Genomic DNA, 24,066 nt, shown 5'->3' with positions numbered 1-24,066 from the left:
TACAGAGAAACCCTATCTCAGAAAAACAAATCTGGTATGGGGATGGTTGGTGTGGTGTGGCAGGGTGAACACATAGGAGGACGCCTTAAAAACTTATATCACACACACTATGAAAACATCTCTTAACACCTCAGAGGCTGATTTTTCTATTATATCAACCTCCTTTTGTCTTCTGGCCATTCTCATTGATTGAATTCTAGAAATATTTTCTTTCAGGCTCTAGTAAGAGCCCTCCTCCCTAATGAGGCACATAAAGGTTAAGGTTTACAATGAATCATCTGCCTTATATCAACTATCTTCGGGTAACATGTGTTAACGCATAATGAAGCCAGTTTATCAGGGTCAAACTCTTAACACACAGCTTCCATGAGTCCATCACAACAATAAAGACTTCACTATTCTGGACAAAGCACAGCTGTGGCTTCCTTGCACGAATGAGGCAATAACCCTTGTTTTATTTTTGCTTGGAACATAGGATATACAGTTTAAATGTTTTTTTAAATTTTTTGTTTCTTTTGATTCAAATATGATTATATTACTTTCTCCCTTACCTTTTTCCTTCCACCCCCTCTCAAATACCTGCCTCTCACTTCCCCTCAAAAGCATGGCCTGTTGACATGGTTTTTAAAAATATTGTTATTGTTACATATATGTAATAGCAGAGAAATCTAATCAACCTGATGACCAGGAGACTCAAGTGTTTATTTCACAGATGTTTTCTGCTAAGTCAGCATCTCCCTAAGTAGCTATGGGTGGCCTTGAAATGAAAATGTAATAGCTGAGACATCTAATCAAGTTGAATCTTTTTGGAGGCACTCATATGCACATAATTTCAGGATTAACTAATTTGTATTAGATATCTATCTCTGAACTCATCCTGGGAGAAGCTAGTTTTTATTTTACCTGCAATTCTTTGCCTAGTGTTGAGGCCCTATGAGATTTTGTTCTTCTGGGTCATCATATCTACTAGTGTTTTTGCTTGGGTCTTGTTTTGATGTTCTAAGATGGTGTTAACAGGGTTGAGGTTTCCCAGTTGTTTCCTGGAGACACACTCTCACAGCTGACTTCCTAGAGGATCTTACAACAATTTTGACTCCTCTAAGTCCTGTCAGTGTGAGAGCAGCTCTGTTGTAGCTATAACCACTGAGATAGTACTTCTCTATCTTTGACCTGGTGCGGTTTTCTGATTGTCTCTGTCTACTGCAAATGGATATTTCCTAATTGTGCTGCGCTGGTTCCCTGACCAGCAGGAAGAAAGACTAGCACACCAGTTCCTTCCAGACAAAGTTTACTCAGAATGAATGTTTAGGTCCAGCTTGCTGGGTGTGCCACACGAATCTCCCTAGAGCGTGACATACCCTTGCTAGGATGGCCCATGGTCCTAGACGACGCTTCTATCTACCATTGGCCAAGCAACATGGCGTGAGATCACGCCACTGAGTGATCCAAGCCTCAAGCCTTATTCGGACTTGTTTACTCCGGACTGCCAGGCTCCGGCAGCACCATCTTTAAGGCATGGTCAGCTCTCCACAGTTCTCCCTTTTTGTTTTTATAAAAGGCTGATACCATTTGTTCGAACAAAACCCTTCATGAGTGGTCCTGTAATCAAGAAAAGTTAGGCCAAGAAGTTGACCCACTTTACTTTGTGCAATGTGCAAGAATCCCTCCAGGTGCAAAGGCTGGGCCACAAAGCAAATGGACACCATCCACAGTAGAATGTGAACAATGTCACGTGGGGTACAAGGGCTGTCCTACGCTCGAGAAATTGGGGAAAGGAGGTTAGCGCTTATCAATCGCTGCCAGCCACGCCTGAGGAGAAACTCCTGCTTCAAGGGCCTGTGATCTAGAGCCATCCAGCAGAGATAAAACGCACCCAGAGCACAGGCCCCTAGCAGGGCAAGAGACAACACTCCTACTCCTGTCCGCTCCTTTAGGTGAGACATTGCTTGAAGAATCCAAGAAGAAAATCCTTCAGCAAGCAAGGCATCCACACGTGGAGAATTAACCATGGTAATGGAGACACGCAATTCTTTCATGAGGCTGTCAAATGATCTGGACCAATTACCTGTATGATAGCTAGACAATTTTTTAGAAAGATTTGCAGCTTGAGAATAATTATTATAATATACAGAGGTCACACACAATCCAGAAAACTTCCACTCACATCCAAATTGGGCTATCTGCCAGAGTGTATCTATTTGTTCTTGCACTAAGTCAATTCGCTGATTGACTACCATGAGGCCTCCCTTAATCTGCCCATTAATGGAGGCTTGTACATCGAGTGCTTGTGCAACATTGGCAGATAGATTATTTAACACGGCAGCATTTTGAATGCCCTGGGAAAGAGCCACACCAGCCGCAGCAGCTAATTTTTCAGAAGAGAGAGGCCACTGAGGAACCCACACTGGCTCCTCTGTCTTCCAGGTGATAGGAATATTCTCAGTGTCCCCTAAGAAAAACCCAGTCCTTTTTTTATCTCTTTTAGGGGTTGCCGTTACTGGATGTATATCCCCCTGAGAATCTTTACCCAATCCTTGCCCAGGCTGCCATCCCATGCGCCACATCATCCGCTGTGAGGGCATTGAATATCCACTATTGGTCAATTGATATCCCATGAGTGTTAGCAGGTCTCTGCCCCAAAAGCTGCTAGGTAACTCCAGCACATAAGGTTGGGATTGACCACTATGTCCTTCTTCATCCTTCCAAGAAAGGAGGGCTGCGCTCATATTAGGAGCTTTTGCATACCCTTGGCCCTGCAGGGACTGAACAGATGCCTGTACCGGCCAGGCGGTAGGCCAATCCTCAGTGGCAATGATGCTACGATCAGCTCCAGTATCTAATAAACCCTGGATTTTCTTGCCATTAACTATTAATTGTAACATCGTCCAGATGTAAACTAAAGAATATAGCATCATTACCTGTTGAGCCAAATCCGCGGATACCTTGTCGAGTTGTACGCGCAGCAAATGAACTATGGCAACTGGGCAAAAGTAAAACTTGGGCGATTCGATCTCCTGGAGTGATGGCCGTAACCCCCCTTAGGAGAGGAGGCCATGATTTTAACAACCCCTTCATAATCAGAATCAATAACTCCTGGATGAATGATTGGACCCTTTAAGGCAGAAGAGGATCTCTCCAACAGCAACCCCACTGTTCCTGCTGGTAATGGACCTTTCAAGTCCGTAGGGATCAGCTGTACCCCCATCTGAGGTATTAATAAGACTCGGGTGGTGCATAGGTGGTCCAACCCTGCGGATCCTGGGGTTGCCCTTCTTGGTATCTCGGAAAGCCCAGTTTAGTTCCGGGGGCTGGCGCTGTCATGGCCCCATATATTTGTGGGCCCTGGGGTTGAGGGCCCCTCTGCACGTTTTTTCGCCGGGGGCCACCATAGCCCTGAGTTAAAGGCTGGCCATGGATGTCCGTGACCGACCTGCACTCATTGGCCCATTGATTTCCTTTACAACACCTGGGGCAAATCCTCCTTTATTAGGACATTGCTTCTTCAGGTGTCCTTGCTTACCACAAGAAAAGCAAGCTCCAGGAGATCTTTTTTTAGTTTTATTATGTGGAACTACTCCTTTCACAACAGCTGCTGCCAATCCAGCATTAGATAAAGGTCCTCCTATCTCGCGACATGCTTTCATCCAGGCCTGAAGTCCCTTCCCTTTCCATGGGGTAATGGCATTGCGGCATTCACGAGTGCACTGCTCAAAAATTAATTGTTGCACCAGTGGCATGGCCACATCGGCATATCCAAAAATCCGATCTGCTGCCTCCATCATTCTGGCCACAAAAATCTGACAATGGCTGGGTAGCCGCTTGACGAATTTTGGCTGTTCCCAGAAACCTCTCCTTTATATGGGAGAGACTACCAGGCCTTCTTGGCTATCTGTCTCACCTGATCATACACCTGGATGGGAAAGTTAATCTGATTGTTCAGCCACTGTCCCTTGCCCATGAGCATGTCATAAGTCCAAGCAGCCTGGCCATTAGCAACATTCTCCCTGGCTTGTTGTTGTACCAGTTCAGCGTATATGGACTTCCAGTCTAGATATTGCCCCATAGTCAAACATGCCTTAACTGTGGATTGCCAATAAGAGGGCATCATAACATTCCCAGATATGTGCTCAACCAGCGCAAGGGTGAAAGATGTATTAATGCCATATGCTTGAAATGACTCTGCCAAATTGTTTAGGAGCTTGATGTCGGGCAGTTCATGAGATCTCACTTGATTAGCATCTTCATAGACTGGGAAAGCCATAGCGGCTTCTCTCCACGTATTAGGGCAAAAGGTATGAGATGCTTCGGCACCCTCTGCTGATCCTAGGGACGATGGGCCAGTGGACACTTCCGCATAGGGTGGAGGGGCTGTCTGCAACAACCTGTGTCTCACTTCCATATTCGCCCCCTTTAACTCCTTGTCTTGCTTCTCCTTCTTCTCTTTCTTTTTTCTCCTTCGTTCTACCTTTGCTAGGAGCTCCCGTATAGCTTCTTCTAGATCCTCCATATCTAGCTCACTCTCAGAGATGCCATCTGTTCCTGAATCCTGCTCCCCCTCTATTCCTTTCAAGCTAGGATACAGGCGCGGTGGTTTGCTAGGAGGCTCTTGAGATTTAACAGAGCATGTACCAGAGCAGGCCTCTTTAACCTGCTCTAAGGCCTCAGCTGTAGCCTGTATGGCAGGCAGGCAACTCTCACAAGTCAGACAGCTGCAGATAACTTTCCCCAAACCCCTCACTCCCGTTAAAAAAAGTTCTGAATAGTTTTGCCTTTGAACTTGTGGCAGCGGAGGCAAAAACAGCTGTTTAAAGTTATCAGAACCACTGCCACAAACACCAGAATGACAATTAATGGAGGGATTCCTCCCGGCATGAACATAATCTGCTGACTGCTTTTACTTTCACTTTATGATGCCTCCTTCCAAGGACCTAAAAGGGATGAGGCCTCCTTCGGAGGACTTTCTAATGTGGGGCCCAACTTACCTGCCACTTACCAAGCGCTTGCTCTGACTCTCAACAGGTTCTGGAACTCCCGGGGACGTGAAGAAAAAAGGGTACCTGTACAGGCCACCAAATATGCCATGCTTGTTCCCTGACCAGCTGGAAGAAAGACTAGCACACCAGTTCCTTCCAGAGAGAGTTTACTCAGAATGAATGTTTAGTTACAGCTTGCTGGGTGTGCCCCAGAATCTCCCTAGAGCGTGACTGATATACCTTTGCTAGGATGGCCCATGGTCTGAGATGACGCTTCGCTCTACCATAGGCCAAGCAACATGGAGTGAGATCACGCCACTGAGTGATCCAAGACTTATACGGGCTTGTTTACTCTGGATGGCCAGGCTAGGGCAGCACCATCTTTAAGGCACCGTCAGCTCTACACACCTAATGAGGAGGGGAGATACATTTCTCTGTGGGTTTAATGACATTGTGTCATTTAAGAAAGCTCAGCCCTAGCTTGGCAATTTGGGAGATTTGAAAATTCTCCTTGTTTCTACCCCATGGAGATTGCATTTTCCTCTTACTCCTGTGGAAGCATACAGGAAAACTCTTGACGATAGCAGATGCCTTCCTTTAGGTGACGTGGTATAATGTTCAGCTGTAGCTGAATCTAATAAATACACACTAGAAATTATCCAAATGGAAAAATGCCCTGATTCTTCTTCCTTATGGAGAACAGATCTTTCCAATATCAGGAAGTAGTGGGGTGAAGAGGAGGGGGGGAGCATCTGCACTGAGGAGCCACAGGGGGGAAACTTTCCAACCAAGCAATGGCACTACAAGTCCGAAATACAAGAAGCAGACTGGATTCCATGGCTGCCAAGGAAGAGCTAAGGCCTCTGGCTGCTGGGCTGAACACATGAGAAGGGGGAAGGGCTAACAGTTCTAGCACCCATGGGTCCATCCCATGAGAGCACTACAAACTGGGGACTCTGGGTAAAAAGATTTAAGTTTGGGTGTTCAGGAGTCATGGGAAGAAAGCATATCACTGCACTAAAACATGTCAGAGTGAATTGTATACTTCGCTCACCTCCTATCTCAAGATATTGCTGAGCCTCTGAAATCACAACAGCTAGAGTCTGGTATTTTGGGACTTGAAAAGGAAAGGAGCCCCAGATACAGTATCTCGGAGTAAAGATGCCTGCTGGGGGATATCAATTTGAGAGATTAAAATTGCTTCTACTGGTTATTCATTATGATCCATAAGCCAGTGATAACATCCTGTTGAGCCTGAAGCTGAGTGGCTCTTTTGATTTTTAAATTAATCATTTTATTTGCATCCCAAATGCTGTCCTGTGAGGGGCTGTCTTTTGTTCCTGCAAACGCCATTACAAGATGGCGCCGAGGAGTGCAGTAAACATCTCATTTTGGCCTTTGTCCCAGCATAAGTCTGCCCGGCAACAGCAAGCAGCCTATCCCAGCCTGACTAGCTTATCTATAGTAGAAACATCCTGTCCTGCCTATATATGCCGCTCCCTTCCCTTCTCCCTCGCCTCTCATCTTCAACTCTCCATTAATCCATCGGTACTCCAATAAAAGTGTGATAAGAGAAGAATCCTCGTGTCGGTGGTCTTCTTCCCTGCCGGTCAGGGGGGCTCGCCACAGCTGGTGCCGAAAACCCGGGAAGTAGGTTCAGTGGACACGTCTGAGGGGCCCAAGAAGGATTCAGAACTCTACACATGGAGTGAGTAATTCTCCCCAGGTAAGTAGTATGTGGTTTGGATACCCTGTTGATCCTTTGGTGTTTGCTGGAATTTTTCTCTGTGCAGTCGTGGTGATTCTTCTGTGTTGCTTTTGGCTTCGTTGCCATAAGCCCGGCGAGGAGTGTCGTTGTTGGAATTAAAAAACGAAAGTAAGACCGTTGTAGATAAAGCGGCATTTCTCGCTGTACTGTAAGTCCCTCGTAGATAAGTGGGCAGTATGGGCAACAACTTGGGGGCTGGACCTGGCACCTGTGACTTTGCAGCCCTTATACAAGTTCTGCTAAAGCAGAGAGGACTGAAAATATCACCACGCACAGTAGAAACTATAGTGAAGGATATTGATAAGGCAGCGCTGTGGTTCGCTGTTTCGGGCGATTTTAACCTCGACTGCTGGGAAAAGTTAGGAGAAGACCTTGAAAGAGCAGAACAGGAGGATAGAATTGGCCGAGGATCAATTCCTTTATGGAAGCTGGTCCATTCGTGCCTCAAGGACAGTAAGAACATAGAGCTGATTAAACAGGGGCGTAAGGTCTTGGCTTCGCACCAGGATAGTCTCTCGGAAGCGGAGTCAAGAGGGGAGGAAGACAGGCCTGCATACAACAGAGATAAAAGGGAAAAGAAAAGAAAAATAAAACAAGGGGAAAATAAAGAGGAACCCCTATATCCAGTACTGGAAGAGTTTGCAAACTTAGAAATTTCAGATGATTCGGTGGTAGAAGGATTGTCGGAGGAGGACCAGGAGGAGCTTGAGGAAGCTGCTGCAGAGTATGAGAGAGATCGTTATGGGCGGCAGCCAATTTTGAAGAAAGCCAGAGTAAGCGCGGGACCAGTGGCACCCTCGGCCCCGTGCACATCTCTGGCTCCACCCCCGTATCGCCCTTCCGGTGGGGGGTGTCATTTTATAGGAGGAAAGATGTGGGAACGCCTCGCATCTGCTTTTCCTGTTTTTCAAAATCCACAAACTAATGAGAGATACCATGAGCCTGTGCCTTATAAACAATTGAAAGATCTTGTTGAAGCGGCAAAGACTTATGGAGCTAATGCCAGCTATACTCTTGCATTGCTGAACAGATTGGCAAGCCAGCCTCTCACTCCATCAGATTGGTCTGAGGTTGCCAGAGCAAGTCTATCCACCGGACAGTACCTGGACTATAGGTCCTTAGTTGTAGACATGGCCCACGCCCAGGCTCGAGTGAATGCACAGAATCAGTACCCTCAGTGGGATGTTGATATGCTTATGGGAATAGGTCGATGGGCAGCAAATCAGACACAATTTCCAATAGAGGTCTATGCTCAAATTAATGACATCTATCAGAGAGCATGGAAGGCCTTACCAAAAAAGGGTGAGGTTGTTGGAAACTTAACAAAGATATTGCAAGGAACTAATGAGCCATTTTCAGAGTTTGTGGCCAGGATGATGGAAGCTGCAGAAAGGGTTTTTGGAGATTCTGAAACAGCTGCACCGTTGGTTAAACAGCTTGTGTATGAACAATGCACTAAGGAGTGTAGAAGGGCAATCACACCCTGGAAAGGAAGAGGGATTGACGTCTGGCTAAAAGCATGTAGGGAGATCAGTGGACCCTTGAGTAATGCAGGTTTGGCTGCTGCAGTTGTAACGGCAGCTCGAAGGGCAGGTGCTTGTTTTAGATGTGGTCAAACTGGTCACTTTAAGAAACAATGCTCACAAGTTAATCGTGGTGTGGCTCGGATACCTGGAATTTGTCCAAAGTGCAAAAAAGGGAGACATTGGGCCAATGAGTGCAGATCAGTGAAGGACATTAATGGGCAACCTATCCACCAGAATGCATTCCAGCCAAAAAACGGGAAGCAGGGCCCCCGTCCCCAGGGCCTGAAAATCTTTGGGGCAATCCAGGAATCCAACATGAAACTTCCATTACCCCCAGGAGAGCAACACCAGGCTCCGCAGGATTGGACCTCCGTGCCACCACCGGATTGGTATTAACACAAAAGATGGGTGTGCAAGCAATAAGCACAGATATGATTGGACCATTAGAGAAAGGAACGGTTGGCATTATTTTGGGATGCTCATCCTCGACTATGAAGGGGCTTTTTGTCATTCCCGGGGTAATAAATTCTGACTATACAGGGACCATCAAAGTAATGTGTCATGCTCCTTTTGGCATCATCTCCATAGCCCCGGGAGATAGGATTGCTCAGTTACTTGTTTTGCCATCTTCACATGATAGAGTCTCTGCTATTGCACAGGAACATCAGGAGAAGAGTTTTGGCTCTAATGGAATTGACTTGGCCTGTCTCTCTGTTGAGTTAAATAATAGACCTATTCTGACCTTAGAAATTGAAGGGAAGACTTTTTCAGGCCTCTTAGATACAGGCGCAGATCGGAGTGTTATGAGGCTCCAAGATTGGCCTAAGCACTGGCCTCTGCAGACTTCTTCTCATACGTTGCAAGGCCTAGGGTATGCACAAGCGCCCTCTATTAGTGCTAAGGAATTGCATTGGAGAACTAAGGATCAACAAGGAAGATTCATGCCTTTCGTTGTTGATCTCCCCATTAATCTCTGGGGTCGAGATATTCAACAACAAATGAACTTGATTCTAACCAATGACTATTCTGAAGTCAGCAGACATATAATGAGAAAACAAGGATATATACCTGGAGAAGGTCTTGGGGCTAGACTGCAAGGCAGGAGATCCCCAGTTGAGACCAATCAGAAACTGGACAGAAGAGGGCTGGGTTTTTCCTAGGGGCCACTAAGGAAATATTATCTATTCCTTGGACTACAAAACAGGCTGTTTGGGTGCCTCAGTGGCCCCTATCTAAGGAAAAACTCTTAGCAGCTGAGACTTTAGTGCAAGAACAACTGTCATTGGGTCATGTTGAGCCTTCTACTTCTCCTTGGAGTACTCCAATTTTTGTTATTAAAAAGAAATCAGGAAAATGGAGATTATTACATGATCTCAGAGCTGTTAATGCGCAAATGCAAATTATGGGAGCCATACAGAGGGGACTACCCTTGCTTTCTGTGCTACCTAAAGCTTGGCCTATTTATGCCTTGGATATTAAAGATTGTTTTTTCTCTATTCCACTCCATCCAAGAGACAGAGAAAGATTTGCTTTCACACTGCCTTCAATTAATCATGAACAACCAGATAGAAGGTACCAATGGAGAGTTTTACCTCAAGGTATGGCCAATAGCCCCACTATGTGCCAATTATATGTGGATGCAGTCCTTCAACCTGTAAGAAACAGTTTTCCTAATGTTAAATTTTTTCATTATATGGATGATGTTTTATTGACTGCTTCTTCACAGCGACTTCTTGATGATGCCTATATCAGTTTAACGAAGGCATTAGAACGAAAGGGATTGTATATTTCCCCTGATAAAGTACAGCAGTCTACTATTGTAAAATTTCTTGGAGCGACCATCCATTATAATCAAGTGAAACCTCAAAAGATTTGCATTCGAACCTCTCACTTAAAAACACTGAATGATTTTCAACAATTATTAGGAGATATCAATTGGCTGAGGGGATATCTAGCTATTCCTAGAGCTGAGCTTCAACCTCTTTTCTCCATTTTAGAAGGCAATCCTGATGTTAACTCTCCTAGGTCACTTACTCCTGAAGCAGAAGCAGCGCTTCGTAAAGTTGAATTGGCCATTGAAAAGGCAAGTCTGGATCGCCTTGACCCAGAGAAGCCTTTAAAACTATGTATCTTGCAGACTAAAGCCTATCCTACAGGTGTCCTGTGGCAGGATGGTCCCTTGTGGTGGTTTCATGGCCACTCGTTGGGGGCAAAAACGTTACAGTACTATCCTGCCTTAGTTGCTAATCAGGCCTTAACAGGTATAAAATTTAGCATTACATATTTTGCAACTCCCCCTGATGTTTTAATTATCCCCTATACCAAACAACAGGTTGAGATTCTTGCAGGTACCGTGGATGAGTGGACAATACTGGTGTGTGCTTTCTCGGGCATAATAGATAATCATTATCCCAAAAGTGAGTTATTATCTTTTGTTGATAAGAATTTGGTTTATTTTCCAAAAATTACTGCTACTAAACCTTTGACAGCTGCTGTGACTATTTTTTCTGATGGATCAAAATCAGGAAAAGGAGCTTATGCTATCCAAGGACATGATCCTATAATTTGCACCTTTCGTCCGGACGCACCTCAAGTTGTAGAATGTCAGGTGGTCCTGGAAGTGTTTAAACATTTTGAAGAACCTTTTAATTTGTTTTCAGATTCGCTTTATGTTGTCAATGCAGTTTCAAATTTAGAAGTAGCAGCTACTATTCATCCCTCTAGTATGGTGGCTCCTATTTTGGTACAAATTCAGAATTGCATTTTGCAAAGGAGACACCCCTTTTATATTGGTCATATCAGAGCTCATTCTCTTCTGCCGGGACCATTGAGCACCATGAATGATATCGTGGATAGAGCAACTCGTCAAACAATTATGGTGGCTATAGATCCTTTTGAATTGGCAAAAAATTTTCATGATCTATATCATGTCCCAGCAAATACTTTAAGACTTAAGTTTAATATTCCTAGGAATATGGCAAGAGATATAGTCAAGAACTGTCAATCATGTGTTCCTTTTCATCACCCGCCTCATATTGGGGTGAATCCAAAAGGCCTTAAGCCTTTATCTCTCTGGCAAATGGACGTGACACATGTACCTGAATTTGGAAGACTTAAATATCTTCACGTGTCTGTAGACACATGCTTAGGCATTATTCACGCCACGCCTATGACAGGTGAACGTGTTTCCCATGTAAAAACTCATTGCCTGGAGGCTTGGGCGGCCTGGGGCAAGCCGCATGCCATAAAAACAGATAATGGCCCAGCTTACACCTCCCGTGGCTTTCAAGCATTTTGTGCACGCCTTGAAGTCTCTCATCATCTGGGATTACCCTATAATCCTCAAGGACAAGGCGTTGTTGAAAGAGCCAATAGAACTATCAAGGAGATTCTACAAAAACAAAAAGGGGGAATAGCTGAACATGCTACCCCACGAGAAAGAACATCTCTAGCTCTCTTTACACTTAATTTTTTAAATCTTAATGAGTCCAATACAACTGCCGCTGACAGGCACGTAAATTCAGTTTCACCTCCTTGCATGCACGTCATGTGGAAGGATGTGCTGGACAATAACTGGTATGGACCGGATCCTGTGATTCAGAGATCCAGGGGAGCTGTTTGTGTTTTTCCACAGGACCGAGCTGATCCGATCTGGGTTCCAGAGAGGCTGACTCGCCGAGTTGAAAGCCCAAGAGAGGAGGATTCGAATTCCAGTGACAAAGATGTGGAGAAGAATGATGATCCTGTGGTGGCTGACTCACCTGACGATCGCCAGTGAAGAATATTTTTGGTCTTTTTCTCGCACGTGGCCAATACCAGCGCCTGTGCATAATGAGTCTAATGTTTTTCCTCAATTTTACTCCACCCGATGCCATTATGGGGTGCCTTGTAAATCTAAAGATCAGACTGAATTGAAGGTGCAAGGTTTTAATCAGACTCGGGTTCCATTGGCAGGAACACTTTGTTTTTCCAATTCTTTTCAGTCACAATGTATTCAAATTCAGAATCAAACGTTGGCAGCTTTTGATGATCCACTTAGATATCTAAGACCAGGTCTTCCGGTCGAGATGCTGACTGAGGCGTTAACTAAAGTCAGCGGAGGCCAACAGTCAGGCTTGGGCGATGGTAGTAATGGCTTGAACACAGTTAATACTCATACCTTTTGGATGAACATGACATTATTGATACCCATAATCTCTAAGGACAATAGTAGCAAGATATACAATGGGTCTAAGCCTACTTATCTTTGTCCAAATATTCTTCCTGATTACCCACCTGAGTTTTTACATTGCAGGGGACATTTTGATAGAATGTTTCCCATCTCACCTGGTTTCTGGTTTACAATTGATCTAGACAAATACAAGTATCGTAACAATTCCACAAAGAAAGGATGGCCTTTATCATCCTGGACCCTTATTAACTCTAAGGGTGCAGTCTGTGATCTATCGCCTATAGTCAATTTGGAAAATAGTAAGGTAGATCTGTTCAATGTTTCTGGAATCCTAAACTCCACTACTAATAGGCTTGTAGTTAACAGTTTTCATAAGCAACATAATATGACATTTTCTAGAGGTCGCATGTGTGTAGATCCTCCATTTTTGTTTTTGCTGTTTAATTATTCCTCTCCAGTAGTGGATTGCAGGAACCAAAGTTGTTACATCAGTCAGTGTTGGAGTAACAAAAAACATGACTCAGCTTTAGTAATGCGCATGCCTACCCTAGTTCCTATCCCCGTTAGGGTTGATCCAAGTGAATTTCCTTTGGTTACCTTGTTTAGGCAGAAAAGAGATTTTGGCATCACTGCCGCAATAGTCACTACAATAGCGGTTTCTGGAGCTGCAGCGGTCACTGCAGGAGTTGCTATGGCTAATCAGGTACAAACAGTTACTCAAATTAATGAAATAGTACAGAAGACTTCTACTGCCTTTTCCTCACAAGAGAAAATAAATGCTCATTTTGCATCAGGAATCTTAATGCTCAATAAGAGAATAGACCTTTTAGAGGTAGCCTTACAAGATTTATTTGATGTCATCTCTACAAGTTGTGTAGACAGAACTCCCCACATCTGTGTAACACCCTATTCTGCGACCCTCAATGAGTCTAAGCAGTTGTCTAATATTCTAAGTGGAAATTGGTCCAGAGAATTTGAGCAATTACAAGCTAATTTCAGTTATCGTATTCATGTGCTTAACAGCACCAAGGTAGAATTGGTCACTATAGGACAATTTTCAGATTGGATGGTAAAAACCTTTTCCTATTTTAAGGAGTGGATAGGAGTTGGCATGTTTGGTGCATTTTGTCTGGCAGGACTATTTTTAACTCTATTCCTTTTCTGTAAAATGCGAGCAGCTCGGAACAGGGAAAAGGTTGTCATTGCTCGAGCCTTGACAGCTCTGGAAGCCGGCCAATCTCCTCAAGCCTGGATCAGCCTCTACAAAGATCTCTGAGGTTTTATTACTCAGGCATTTGCAGCCCTGGAATTTTGCTCAAGCATTTAGACAGCTGACCGGACAGCTCTTGCACGCCCGGAACTCAGGTTCATTGCACTGGGCAGAGTGTCCAACACAGCACCCAAGGAGGGTTGTTGAACAAGGTATCGCACAGAGGGCCACTATCCCTCTGAGAGACATGTCGTTCCGCATAAGGGTTGCCTGCCCAAGTTTCCCTTTCCCAGAAAAACGGCAGAGGACAGGTCGAGAGTATCTCGGGCTCCAGAATAGGCCTAGGGATTACTCCCGTACATGGTCTGAAATTAATTTTGGCTGGGAGGTATGACCACTGTCTCTACCCTCTCAATTGGGAGATCTATTTGCTGCATAATAAAACAAAAGGAGGGAGATGTGAGGGGCTGTCTTTTGTTCCTGCAAACGCCATTACAAGATGGCGCCGAGGAGTGGAGTAAACATCTCATTTTGGCTTTGTCCCAGCATAAGTCTGCCCGGCAACAGCAAGCAGCCTATCCCAGCCTGACTAGCTTATCTATAGTAGAAACATCCTGTCCTACCTATATATGCCGCTCCCTTCCCTTCTCCCTCGCCTCTCATCTTCAACTCTCCATTAATCCATCGGTACTCCAATAAAAGTGTGATAAGAGAAGAATCCTCGTGTCGGTGGTCTTCTTCCCTGCCGGTCAGGGGGGCGCGCCACACTGTCCCTTTCCCCGTTACCCCTCCCACAGTTTTAAACTTATATTAGTCCCCAAATAACTGCACTGAGAGACCAAGTTTTCTTTATTTATTTTATTGAAAATGGTCTAGTGGCACATACTTTTAATCCCAGCACAAAGGAGACAGAAGCAGGCAGATCTATCTCTGTAAGTTAAAGGACAGCCTAAGCTACATGGTGAGAATGGAAGGGGTCACAGAAAACATGAGAGCCTATATACCACTCCTGTAGGCCTGACTGCCACAGTCACAGACCTCTGCTTATGTTCTGAAGGAGATTAGTTTGAATTCTCTTTGGCATCGAAGGCTATGCAAACCCTGTTTGTACTGGCCTCTACAGTCAAGTGCCTGGCACCAGGTGTTCAAGAGATGCTGCAGGAAGGAACTGTTTTCCTCGCTGTGAATGTCATCAGATGAATGGAGATCTCCATCTCCTTTTCTTACTGGTTCCTCCTAGCAGAGTTCAGGGCTGAGTGCATTTCGAAAAGCATGTCGGGACTGTGCATCCATCCGATTAGGCAGTCCAGGAAACGGGTAGTGAATGGCTTCGCTTCCTACAGATAATCATTGTGGACCTTGACGCTCTTGCTTTCATCATTTCTTTAGAAAGTTAATATGGTTCCTGAGAAGCCAATGGATACCAACATGACCTAAATTCATTATTATGGAAGGTTCTGAGATCTGCTGTCCTGGGTCAGATTTCTGAAGAAATGCTGCCTTAGCACAGGCATAATATCACGTAGCTTTCGTTCACTCTCAAACTATTCTTTCTATTATAGCCTGGTTCCCTAGACTGTCAATCCTCTCCTTGCTTGTTTTACTTTTCATGACTTGCTCTACCATTTTTTGTAGTTGTTGTTTCTGGTGTTTTTTGTTCTTCTCTCAGAGACCAGGAAGCTCAAGTGTTTATTTTACAGATGTTTTCTTCTAAGTCAGCATATCCCTAAGTAGCTATGGCTGGCCTTGAAATGAAAAGTTGTTTCTCTTTCTTAATACTCAGATTGTGACTGATGAAAGGGTTAGGTTGCTCCTGGACTAAGATGCCATGCCAGGACTTCTCCAGAAATGTTAGTCAATGGAAATTTGGGTACCGTAAGGGGCACTTTTGAGCTTTTGCAGTCTCTGAATTTTCCTGTACTTAGCTCTTCTCATCTTAAACCACCGGGGCACTTCGGATTGTCCCATATACAGCTGTCTTGCAAGGATCTTCTTTGTGATCTCATTAGGGTACTGAACTTCTTGAAAAGCTTGCTCAAGTGTGCCTTGCTGCCAGGGTGTAAGACCTCTACGTATTCGTGGTCGAGTGCGCCGGGGCTGAGGTTTTGGAACTCTGGCAACTATGGTCTCCAATCCTTCCAACTGTAGATGTCTGGGGCTTTGATGGCTCTCTTGGTTTGAGAAGGTGACATCACCACCAAGGTCGTTCAAGCTGACTTCTAGCTTCTTATCACCCTGTTGATTCGGGATACCATGGTGCTCAGGGTTGTCCAGAAAGCTTAGTGCATGTTCTAGGAGAACGCTGTTCTCTTCAGCAGCAAGTACTTGTGGTTGTTGAACTCTGGCATCTAAGGTGTCCAATCCCTCCAACTGTAGATGTCTGGGGTTTTGATGATTCTCGTGATTCCAGAAGGCGACATCAACACCAAGGTCATTGAAGCTGACTTCCAGGTTCTTATCACCCTGTTGGTTCAGGATACCCTGGTACTCGGGGTTGTCCACGAGGCCTAATGCAGGATCATGGAAAATGCTATTCTCTTCAGCAGCAATTACCTCTTGGTCATCTTTGATTTCCACCTCAATCTCAGGTTCTGCCATGTTGAGGATATTGGATGTAGAGTTATCTCTGAGGAGTTCCGTTTCTTGAACTCTGTAGAAGAAGCCTTCTTTCATAGATAAGGACGTGCTCTGCATAATCCAACAGTCAGTGTCTTTCTCTATCTGAAAAAGCTGACAATCCAGAGCTGCTCAGTGCACCAAGCTGGACTTCTCCATAGTCTCAATCTGGCATAGAAATCTGAACAGAATCCTGTTGTACTGTTCTACAGTCTTTGGTCTTTGGTGAAATCGCAAAGAACTTGGTCCTACTTCCAGTGATGGAGCAGCAAACAGCAGGACAAGGTAACTGACAAGCAAGAAGGAGGGCAAGTGGCAGAAAAGCAAACATTCCTTCCATCAAGTCCTTTTATAGATGTCCCAGGCAAAAGGCCCCACCCACATTTAGGGAGGGCCTCACATCAAAAGGTCAATTACAGAAAACTCCTTGGTATCTGGGCATAGTAGCACACACCTTTAATCCAAGAGTTCTGGAAGTAGAAGCAACGGGATTTCTTTGAGCTCCATGGGGACTTGTGTATATAGAAAGTTCTAGATGGAAGGATGGAGGTAGAGAGAGATATGCAACAGAGAGAGACAGAGAGAGAGAGAGAGAGAGAGAGAGAGAGAGAGAGAGAGAGAGAGAGAGAGAGAGAGGAGCTGTGCATGACCTTGTTCAGGAATTTGTTTTTGATTCCAGATGCAATTAAAAGACCGGCCAATAATCCAATCAAAATTTTCTAGATGTAAACTCTTTTAGTGACAGAAGACTTACTTAGCATGTAACTTTTAGATATTCCTTTCTTCACTTCTTATCTAACTAAATATATAAGTTGAAACTGCTGCCTCAAAATTAAAAACAATTGGAGAAGATATCAGTCAAATTAGAAAGAAAATTTTGTAACCAGATTTATGGTGAAAATTTGAAGATTCATTTTTGTTTGGTTGGGTTTTTTGTTTGTTTGTTTGTTTGTATGGGCTTTGGTTTTCTGAAACAGGGTTTTACTATACAATTTTGGTTGTCCTAGAACTCACAGGATCTACCTTTCTTCTGACTCCTTAGTGCTGGGATTAAAGGTACACACCATTAACTGACCTTGAAAATTAAGATGTGTTTTTGCGTTTTGTTTTGATTTTGAGATAGCCTTTTTTGTGTAGTCCTGGTTGTTCTTAACCTGGATTTGTAGACCATTCTGGCCAAAAACTCAGAGACCCTACAACCTCTGACTCTAGAGTGCTGGGATTAAAAGCATTTGCTACCACTGCCAGGCTGATGACCAATTCTTTTTCTTTTTTTTTTTTTATTCGATGTATTCTTTATTTGCATATCAAATGATTTCCTCTTTTCTTGGTCCCCACTCCGCACAAGTCCCATAAGCCCTCTTCCCTCCCTCTGTTCCTCCATCAACTCCTTCCCACTTCCCTGTTCTGGTATTCCCCTATACTGTTGCATTGAGTGTTTCCAGAACCAGGAGCCACTACTCTGTTCTTTTTGGACATCATTTAATATGTGGATTATTTCTTGGGTATTCAATGTTTTTAGGTTATTATCCACTTATCAGTGAGTTCATACCATGGCTGACATTTTGAGACTGGGTTACCTCACTTACTATGATGTTCTCCAGCTCCATCCATTTGTCTACGAATTTCATGAATCCATTGTTTCTAATGGCTGAATAGTAAGTAGTCCATTATATAAATATACCACATTTTTTGTATCCATTCCTCTGTTGAGGGACACCTGGGTTGTTTACAGCTTCTTTCTACTACAAATAGGTCTGACATCAACATAGTGGAGCATGTGTCCTTATGAGATGCTGGGAAATCCTTTGGGTATATGCCCAGGAGTGGTATATCAAGGTCCTCTGGAAGTGCCATGCCCAGTTTTCTGAGGAACCACCAGATTGATTTCCAAAGTGGTTGCACCATCTTACAATCCCACCAGCAATGGAGCAGTGTTCCTCTTTCTCCACATCCTTGACAGCACCTGCTGTCTCCTGAGTTTTTGACCTTAGCCATTCAGACTGGTGTGAGGTGAAATCTCAGGGTTGTTTTGATTTGCATTTCCCTAATGATTAATGATGTTGAACATTTCTTAAGGTGTCTCTCAGCCCTCTGAAGTTCTTCATGTGAAAAATTTTGTTTAGCTCGGTACCCCACATCTTAATGGGGTTATTTCGTTCTCTGGGTTCTATCTTCTTGAATTCTCTGTATATATTAGATATTAGCCCTCTGTCATATTTAGAGCTGGTGAAGATCCTTTCCCAATCTGTTGGTTGACATTTTGTCCTTTTTACAGTGTCCTTTGCCTTACAGAAACTTTGGAGTTGTATGAGGTCCCATTTGTCAATTCTCGATCTTAGAGCATAAGCTATTTGTGTTCTATTCAGGAACTTTTTCCTGTGCCCATGTCCCCAAGGGTCTTCCCCATTTTATTTTCTATTAGTTTCAGTGTGTCAGGTTTTATGTGGAGGTCTTTGATTCATTTGGAGTTGAGCTTAGTACAAGGAGATAAGAATGGATCGATTTGCATGTTTCTGCATGCTGACCTCCAATTGAACCAGCACCATTTATTGAAAAGACTATCTTTTTTCCACTGGATGCTTTCAGCTCCTTTGTCCAAGATCAAGTGACCATAGATGTGTGAGTCCATTTCTTGGTCTTCAATCCTATTCCATTGATCTGCTTGCCTGACTTTGTACCAATACCATGCAGTTTTTATCACTATTGCTCTGTAGTAAAATTTGAGGTCTGGGATACTAAATTCCCCTGAAGTTCTTTTACTGTTGAGAATAGTTTTAGCTATCCTGGGTTTTTTGTTATTCCAGATGAATTTGAACATTGCTCTTTCTAGCTCTATGAAGAAGTGGGTTGGGATTTTGATGGGTATTGCATTGAAACTGCACATTGCCTTTGGCAATATGACCATTTTAACTATATTAGTCCTGCCAATCTACAAGCAAGAAGATTTTTTCCATTTTCTGAGATCTTCTTTAATTTTCTTCTTCTGAGATCTGAAGTTCTTGTCATATAGTTATTTCACTTGTTTGGTTAGAGTCACTCCAAGGTACTTTATGCTGTTTGTGGCTATTTTGAAGGGTGTCATTTCTCTAATTTCTTTCTCAGTCTGCTTATACTTTGAGTATATAAAGGCTACTGATTTGCTTGAGTTGATTTTGTAGCCAGCCACTTTGCTGAAATTGTTTGTCAGCTGTAGAAGTTCTCTAGTAGAGTTTTTTGGGTCACTTAAGTATACTATAATATCATCTACAAATAGTGATAGTTTGACTTCTTCCTTTCCAACTTGTATCCATTTGATCTTCTTATGTTCTCAAATTTCTCTAGCAAGGACTTCAAGAACTATATTGAAAAGATAGAGAGAGAGGGGGCAACCTTGTCTAGTCCCTGATTTTAGTGGGATTGCTTCAAGTTTCTCTCCATTTAGTTTGATGTTGGCTACCAGTTTGCTGTATATTGCTTCTACTATGTTTAGATATGGGCCTTAAATTCCTGTCCTTTCCAAGACTTTTAGCATGAAAGGATGCTGAATTTGGTCAAATGCCCTTTCAGCATCTAATGAAATGATCATGTGGATTTTTTCTTTGTGTTTGTTTTTGTAGTGGTTTGCATTGATGGATTTCCTTATATTGCACCATCTCTGCATCCCTGGGATGAAGCCTATTTGATCCTGGTGGATGATCATTTTGATTCTTAAAGAACAAAGACACAGTACTTCCAGCCAGGAACAAAAAGCTTGAAATCACATCTAAATGCCTTGAAATTTTGAGTACCCTCCTACCTCTGCAGACCTAATATTGGGAGTAAAAGGTAAACCTGGAGCTATAAGCTTTTTGAGCATGGATTTTGATTTTAGCAATGTGTTTATGCCAGAGTCATGAACACTTGGGGTGTACAAGCTATGCTGAAGAGAAGAAATGGATGTGAAGCAGAACCAAGCTCACACAGATTACTCACTCCATGGAGTTACATGGGCAATGATATCTGCACTCTTGGCATGAACTTGAGCAATGGCCTCCAGCTTTTCCAGGAAGGCAAAGATCTCATTGAGCTAAAACAGAAATAAACAGCATCACAGCATCTTTTAGCATCATGATAAAAATGGCCATTTATTAAAACCAGGACTTAACCTGTCTTACAATGGATAGGAATATAATCCAAAGAGATTCAAGAGGCTTTGTCTCTATAAAAGATTTGTCAGGACTTACATACAGTTTGGACCAGTATCTGAGGAACCTTCTCTCAGGCATCCAGATTGAATGGAGGAATTTTTCATTGAGCTTAGACATGGTACACTAGTATTCTTTTCAACAAGTGCTCCACCAGCCCCCAAGGGCATGGTCAAAGCTAACACACATATTCAAACTATTACTCTGAGTCTTTCAAGACAAAATTGCCCTTACTCTCCACCAAGTTAAGAGTACTATTTTCTTGCATTTCCCATGATTGATTCAGGTTTATCAAAACTCATTCACATCCATGATATTTCCTAGGAAAAGACAAACTGATACAAATATGACAGCCAAGCCAGTGCAACGGGCAGGAAGCCTACCTGAATCTATGAGGTAGACAAATGCACACTTTCACCAGGTTTATTAGAGGTTCAGAGACCAGCTTTCCCTTATTCAAGCACCTTAGGTACCCAACCCATAACCTTCTTTAAAATGTAGTATGTACAGCAATGTCTTCAATAAACGACCTGGCATAGTGGCCACCCACAGGCAACCATAGTGGCTCATGTCCCAAAACCCAGGGTCAACAGCAACAATAGGAAACCCATGCAGACCATCCAAACCAGACAGCCTAATGGGTTGTTACCTCAGTGTTGAAAACTTGATATAAATCCTAGTTGGCCGTGTAAACCATGAAGGAATTTACACCTGCCAGGCAAGAAAAGGAAAAAAGTCATGAAAAAGTCATGATTCGCTATCAACATAGTCGTCTCATGTTTATCATATATACATAAAAAACCGCACCCACTCCCCCAACCCCCACACACAGATAGAGAGAGAGAGAGACAGAGACAGAGACAGAGAGACAGAAAGACCCTGAGCACATGGCTCAGATGCCTGTCCAATAGAGGTGAAGACATTTGTAATGCTTTTATCCTATCATGTCCTTTCTTGTCCTGTAAAATCCATAGTTTGTTAGTAGTGTCTTGGCAGAATGGTGTCGCCCGTCTGCAGCTTTAGCTACTCTCAATTCCCAGCATTGCCAGAATTTAGAAGAGCAAAATTGATATTGTTTGAGGAAGCAGATACCAAGAAGTTACATTAACATACCAGCTGTGCAAAGACACTAGGGGTTGTAGAACATGAATGTTCCACCACACCATGATAACCTGGGAATGCTTCCCTTTGGGGCATCTGTTCCTCCAGCCTTGTAAATTGGAAAATAACACTCACCTCATGAGGAAGTAGTTCACCATTAAAGGAGCCAATGGTCTTTTAGTCCCTGTGAGGCGAGCATATGGTCTCCATGGGGTGGGTTTATTTCACTATTTGGTAAAAGACTGTTATATACTATGCTGCAGGCTGAAGTGCCAAAGAGGAGAAAGAATACAATAAAAACTAACCTTAAAAACTACTTATGGGCTAGACCTGGCGATGGGAAAAGCTTATCATCCTATTATTGGGTTGGCTAAGGCAGGAAGATTACCTTGAATTTTCTTTCTATGACTTGGTGTATCCCATGAGTTTTGCCAGTAGCCTGGGCTACATAAAACTTATCTGGCCACCCAGTAAGGCTTTGCATCAAAATAAAATTAAAGCCAAATCTCTGAAAGCCTTGTATCCTCCATAAAAACTATTTTGTAATTTGTAGAATGTATATACTTATAGGATGTAATATTTTCTGCCATGGAACTTACACTTTTCAATACACACATACACAGCACATGTATACATGGATTCACACATACACAGCACACCTGCACAGTTTTTTCTAACTATATTATTTTCCCACCATTCTCTACAATTTGTTTGAAGAATAAAGCAGGTGGTGGTGGCCCAAGCCTACTTTTATCCCAGCACTAAGAAGGAAGAGACAGGCAACAATCTGTGAGTCCAAAGTCAGCCTGGTCCACAGAGCAAGATCCAGGACAACCAAGGCTACAGAGAAACCCTATCTAAGAAAGACAAAATAATCTAGTTTTCCATGTAAGAATATCATGACTTTTATTAGAAAAGGGTGGATACTATCTACTCAGTGTGGCTGTTTGGATAGGAGTGACTCCCATAGGCTGAGTTATTTAAATGGTCATTATGGAGTGACAATGCTTGGCAGTGATTAAGATGTAGCCTTGTTGGTTTTAGTATGGCCTATTGAAGCAAACTTGTCACAGGTGGTGTGATTTGGAGTTTTCAATTGTAGATTTAGTGTTCTTCTCTCTTCCTCCTGCCTACAGATCTAAATGTCTAAGCCTCAGCTACATCCCCAGCCCCATGTCTGTCTGTGTAGTCCCATCCTTCCCAGCATGGGGATAAAGGAGTAAACCGCCAAATCTGTAAGGTGGCCTCAATGACATGTTTCAGTTTTATAAGAGTTGCTGTGCTCATGGTATATTCACAGCAAATAACATTGACTAAGAAAATGTTCAACAGTTTGAAGAATAACTCTTTCACGTGTGAAGTTTCTAAGCTTTGAATGCAGTTTCTAAATTTCAAATGTAGAAATAAAAATTAGATATAAAACCTGGCTTCAGTCAATTAACAGAGAGTACAGATAGCAATTTGTGACTTGAATCTATGCCTTGTACTCTCATACCTAAGTCATCAGCATTATAGGAAAGGATCTATTTGATTTTCACCCACATCAATAAGTAGTTGGGATGGTGGAACTCAGTGTGGGTCATATCAGGGCAGTTTTCCACAATATTCTCATTTCCAAAAGCCTCCAAGTAATTCTTGGAATGACCCAAGTTGTGTAATTTCCTTAAAACAGCTGAATTTTTACTACTATTAAAATTCTCTGTGTGTCAGGCAACAGAGAAGGAGGATGGGGCTAATTGTTGTTTTGTGTGCTCAAGGATTGGGCAAGATTTATAGGGTGCGGGAAGGGATAGAAAGGAAGAGGCATCCTTTGAGAGATCATCCCCTCTCCTCCAACTTAGACACATATTTCCCTAAAGTTTTTGCACAGTGGCAAAACAGAACTGGTGCTTTGAAGCATCCTATCTGCTGCCATTACTTCAACTGCTTTACTTTGCACCACAACATCAAAAGAGGCTGTTGTTTATCCATCTCTGATATTCTGGATCACTTTACAAAGCTAAGCACATGTCTCATTTGCATAACTATGTGTGATCCTGTGGATGTACAGAGTCTAATGACAAGAACATAAGAAGAGACCAGAAGAATCTATGATGATAATGGAACCAAAATCATCATTGCAAAGATAGGATGGACACACACACACACACACACACACACACACTGCATTTTTTATTACTAACTATCAATCTATCCTTGCTCCTTGCATGTCTTAGACTTTCTTAAAGAGGTGTCATTATTACGTAATATAAACATTTGGTCTTATAAAACAGATAGAGGTTAGAATCATTTGTTCTCAGATTTGTTAGGAATGTGACCTCAGGAAAGATTTGTCCCATTGCTGCAAGTTCTGCCTTCGTAGTACTGGTATTGATGCATTCTGCTGGGTAGTTTCATGTCAACCTGATTCAAATGAAGGTCATTTTGGAAGAGGGAACCCAGACAGAGAAAATGTTTCTACTGTGGGCAAACCTGTAATATATTTTTCTTGAATGGTGGCTAATGTGGGAAATCTAGCTCACTGTGGACAGAGTC

This window comes from Apodemus sylvaticus, chromosome 13 (assembly GCF_947179515.1).
Source record: "Apodemus sylvaticus chromosome 13, mApoSyl1.1, whole genome shotgun sequence".
Classification (NCBI taxonomy): domain Eukaryota; kingdom Metazoa; phylum Chordata; class Mammalia; order Rodentia; family Muridae; genus Apodemus; species Apodemus sylvaticus.
Note: the sequence above shows the minus strand (reverse complement) of the source record.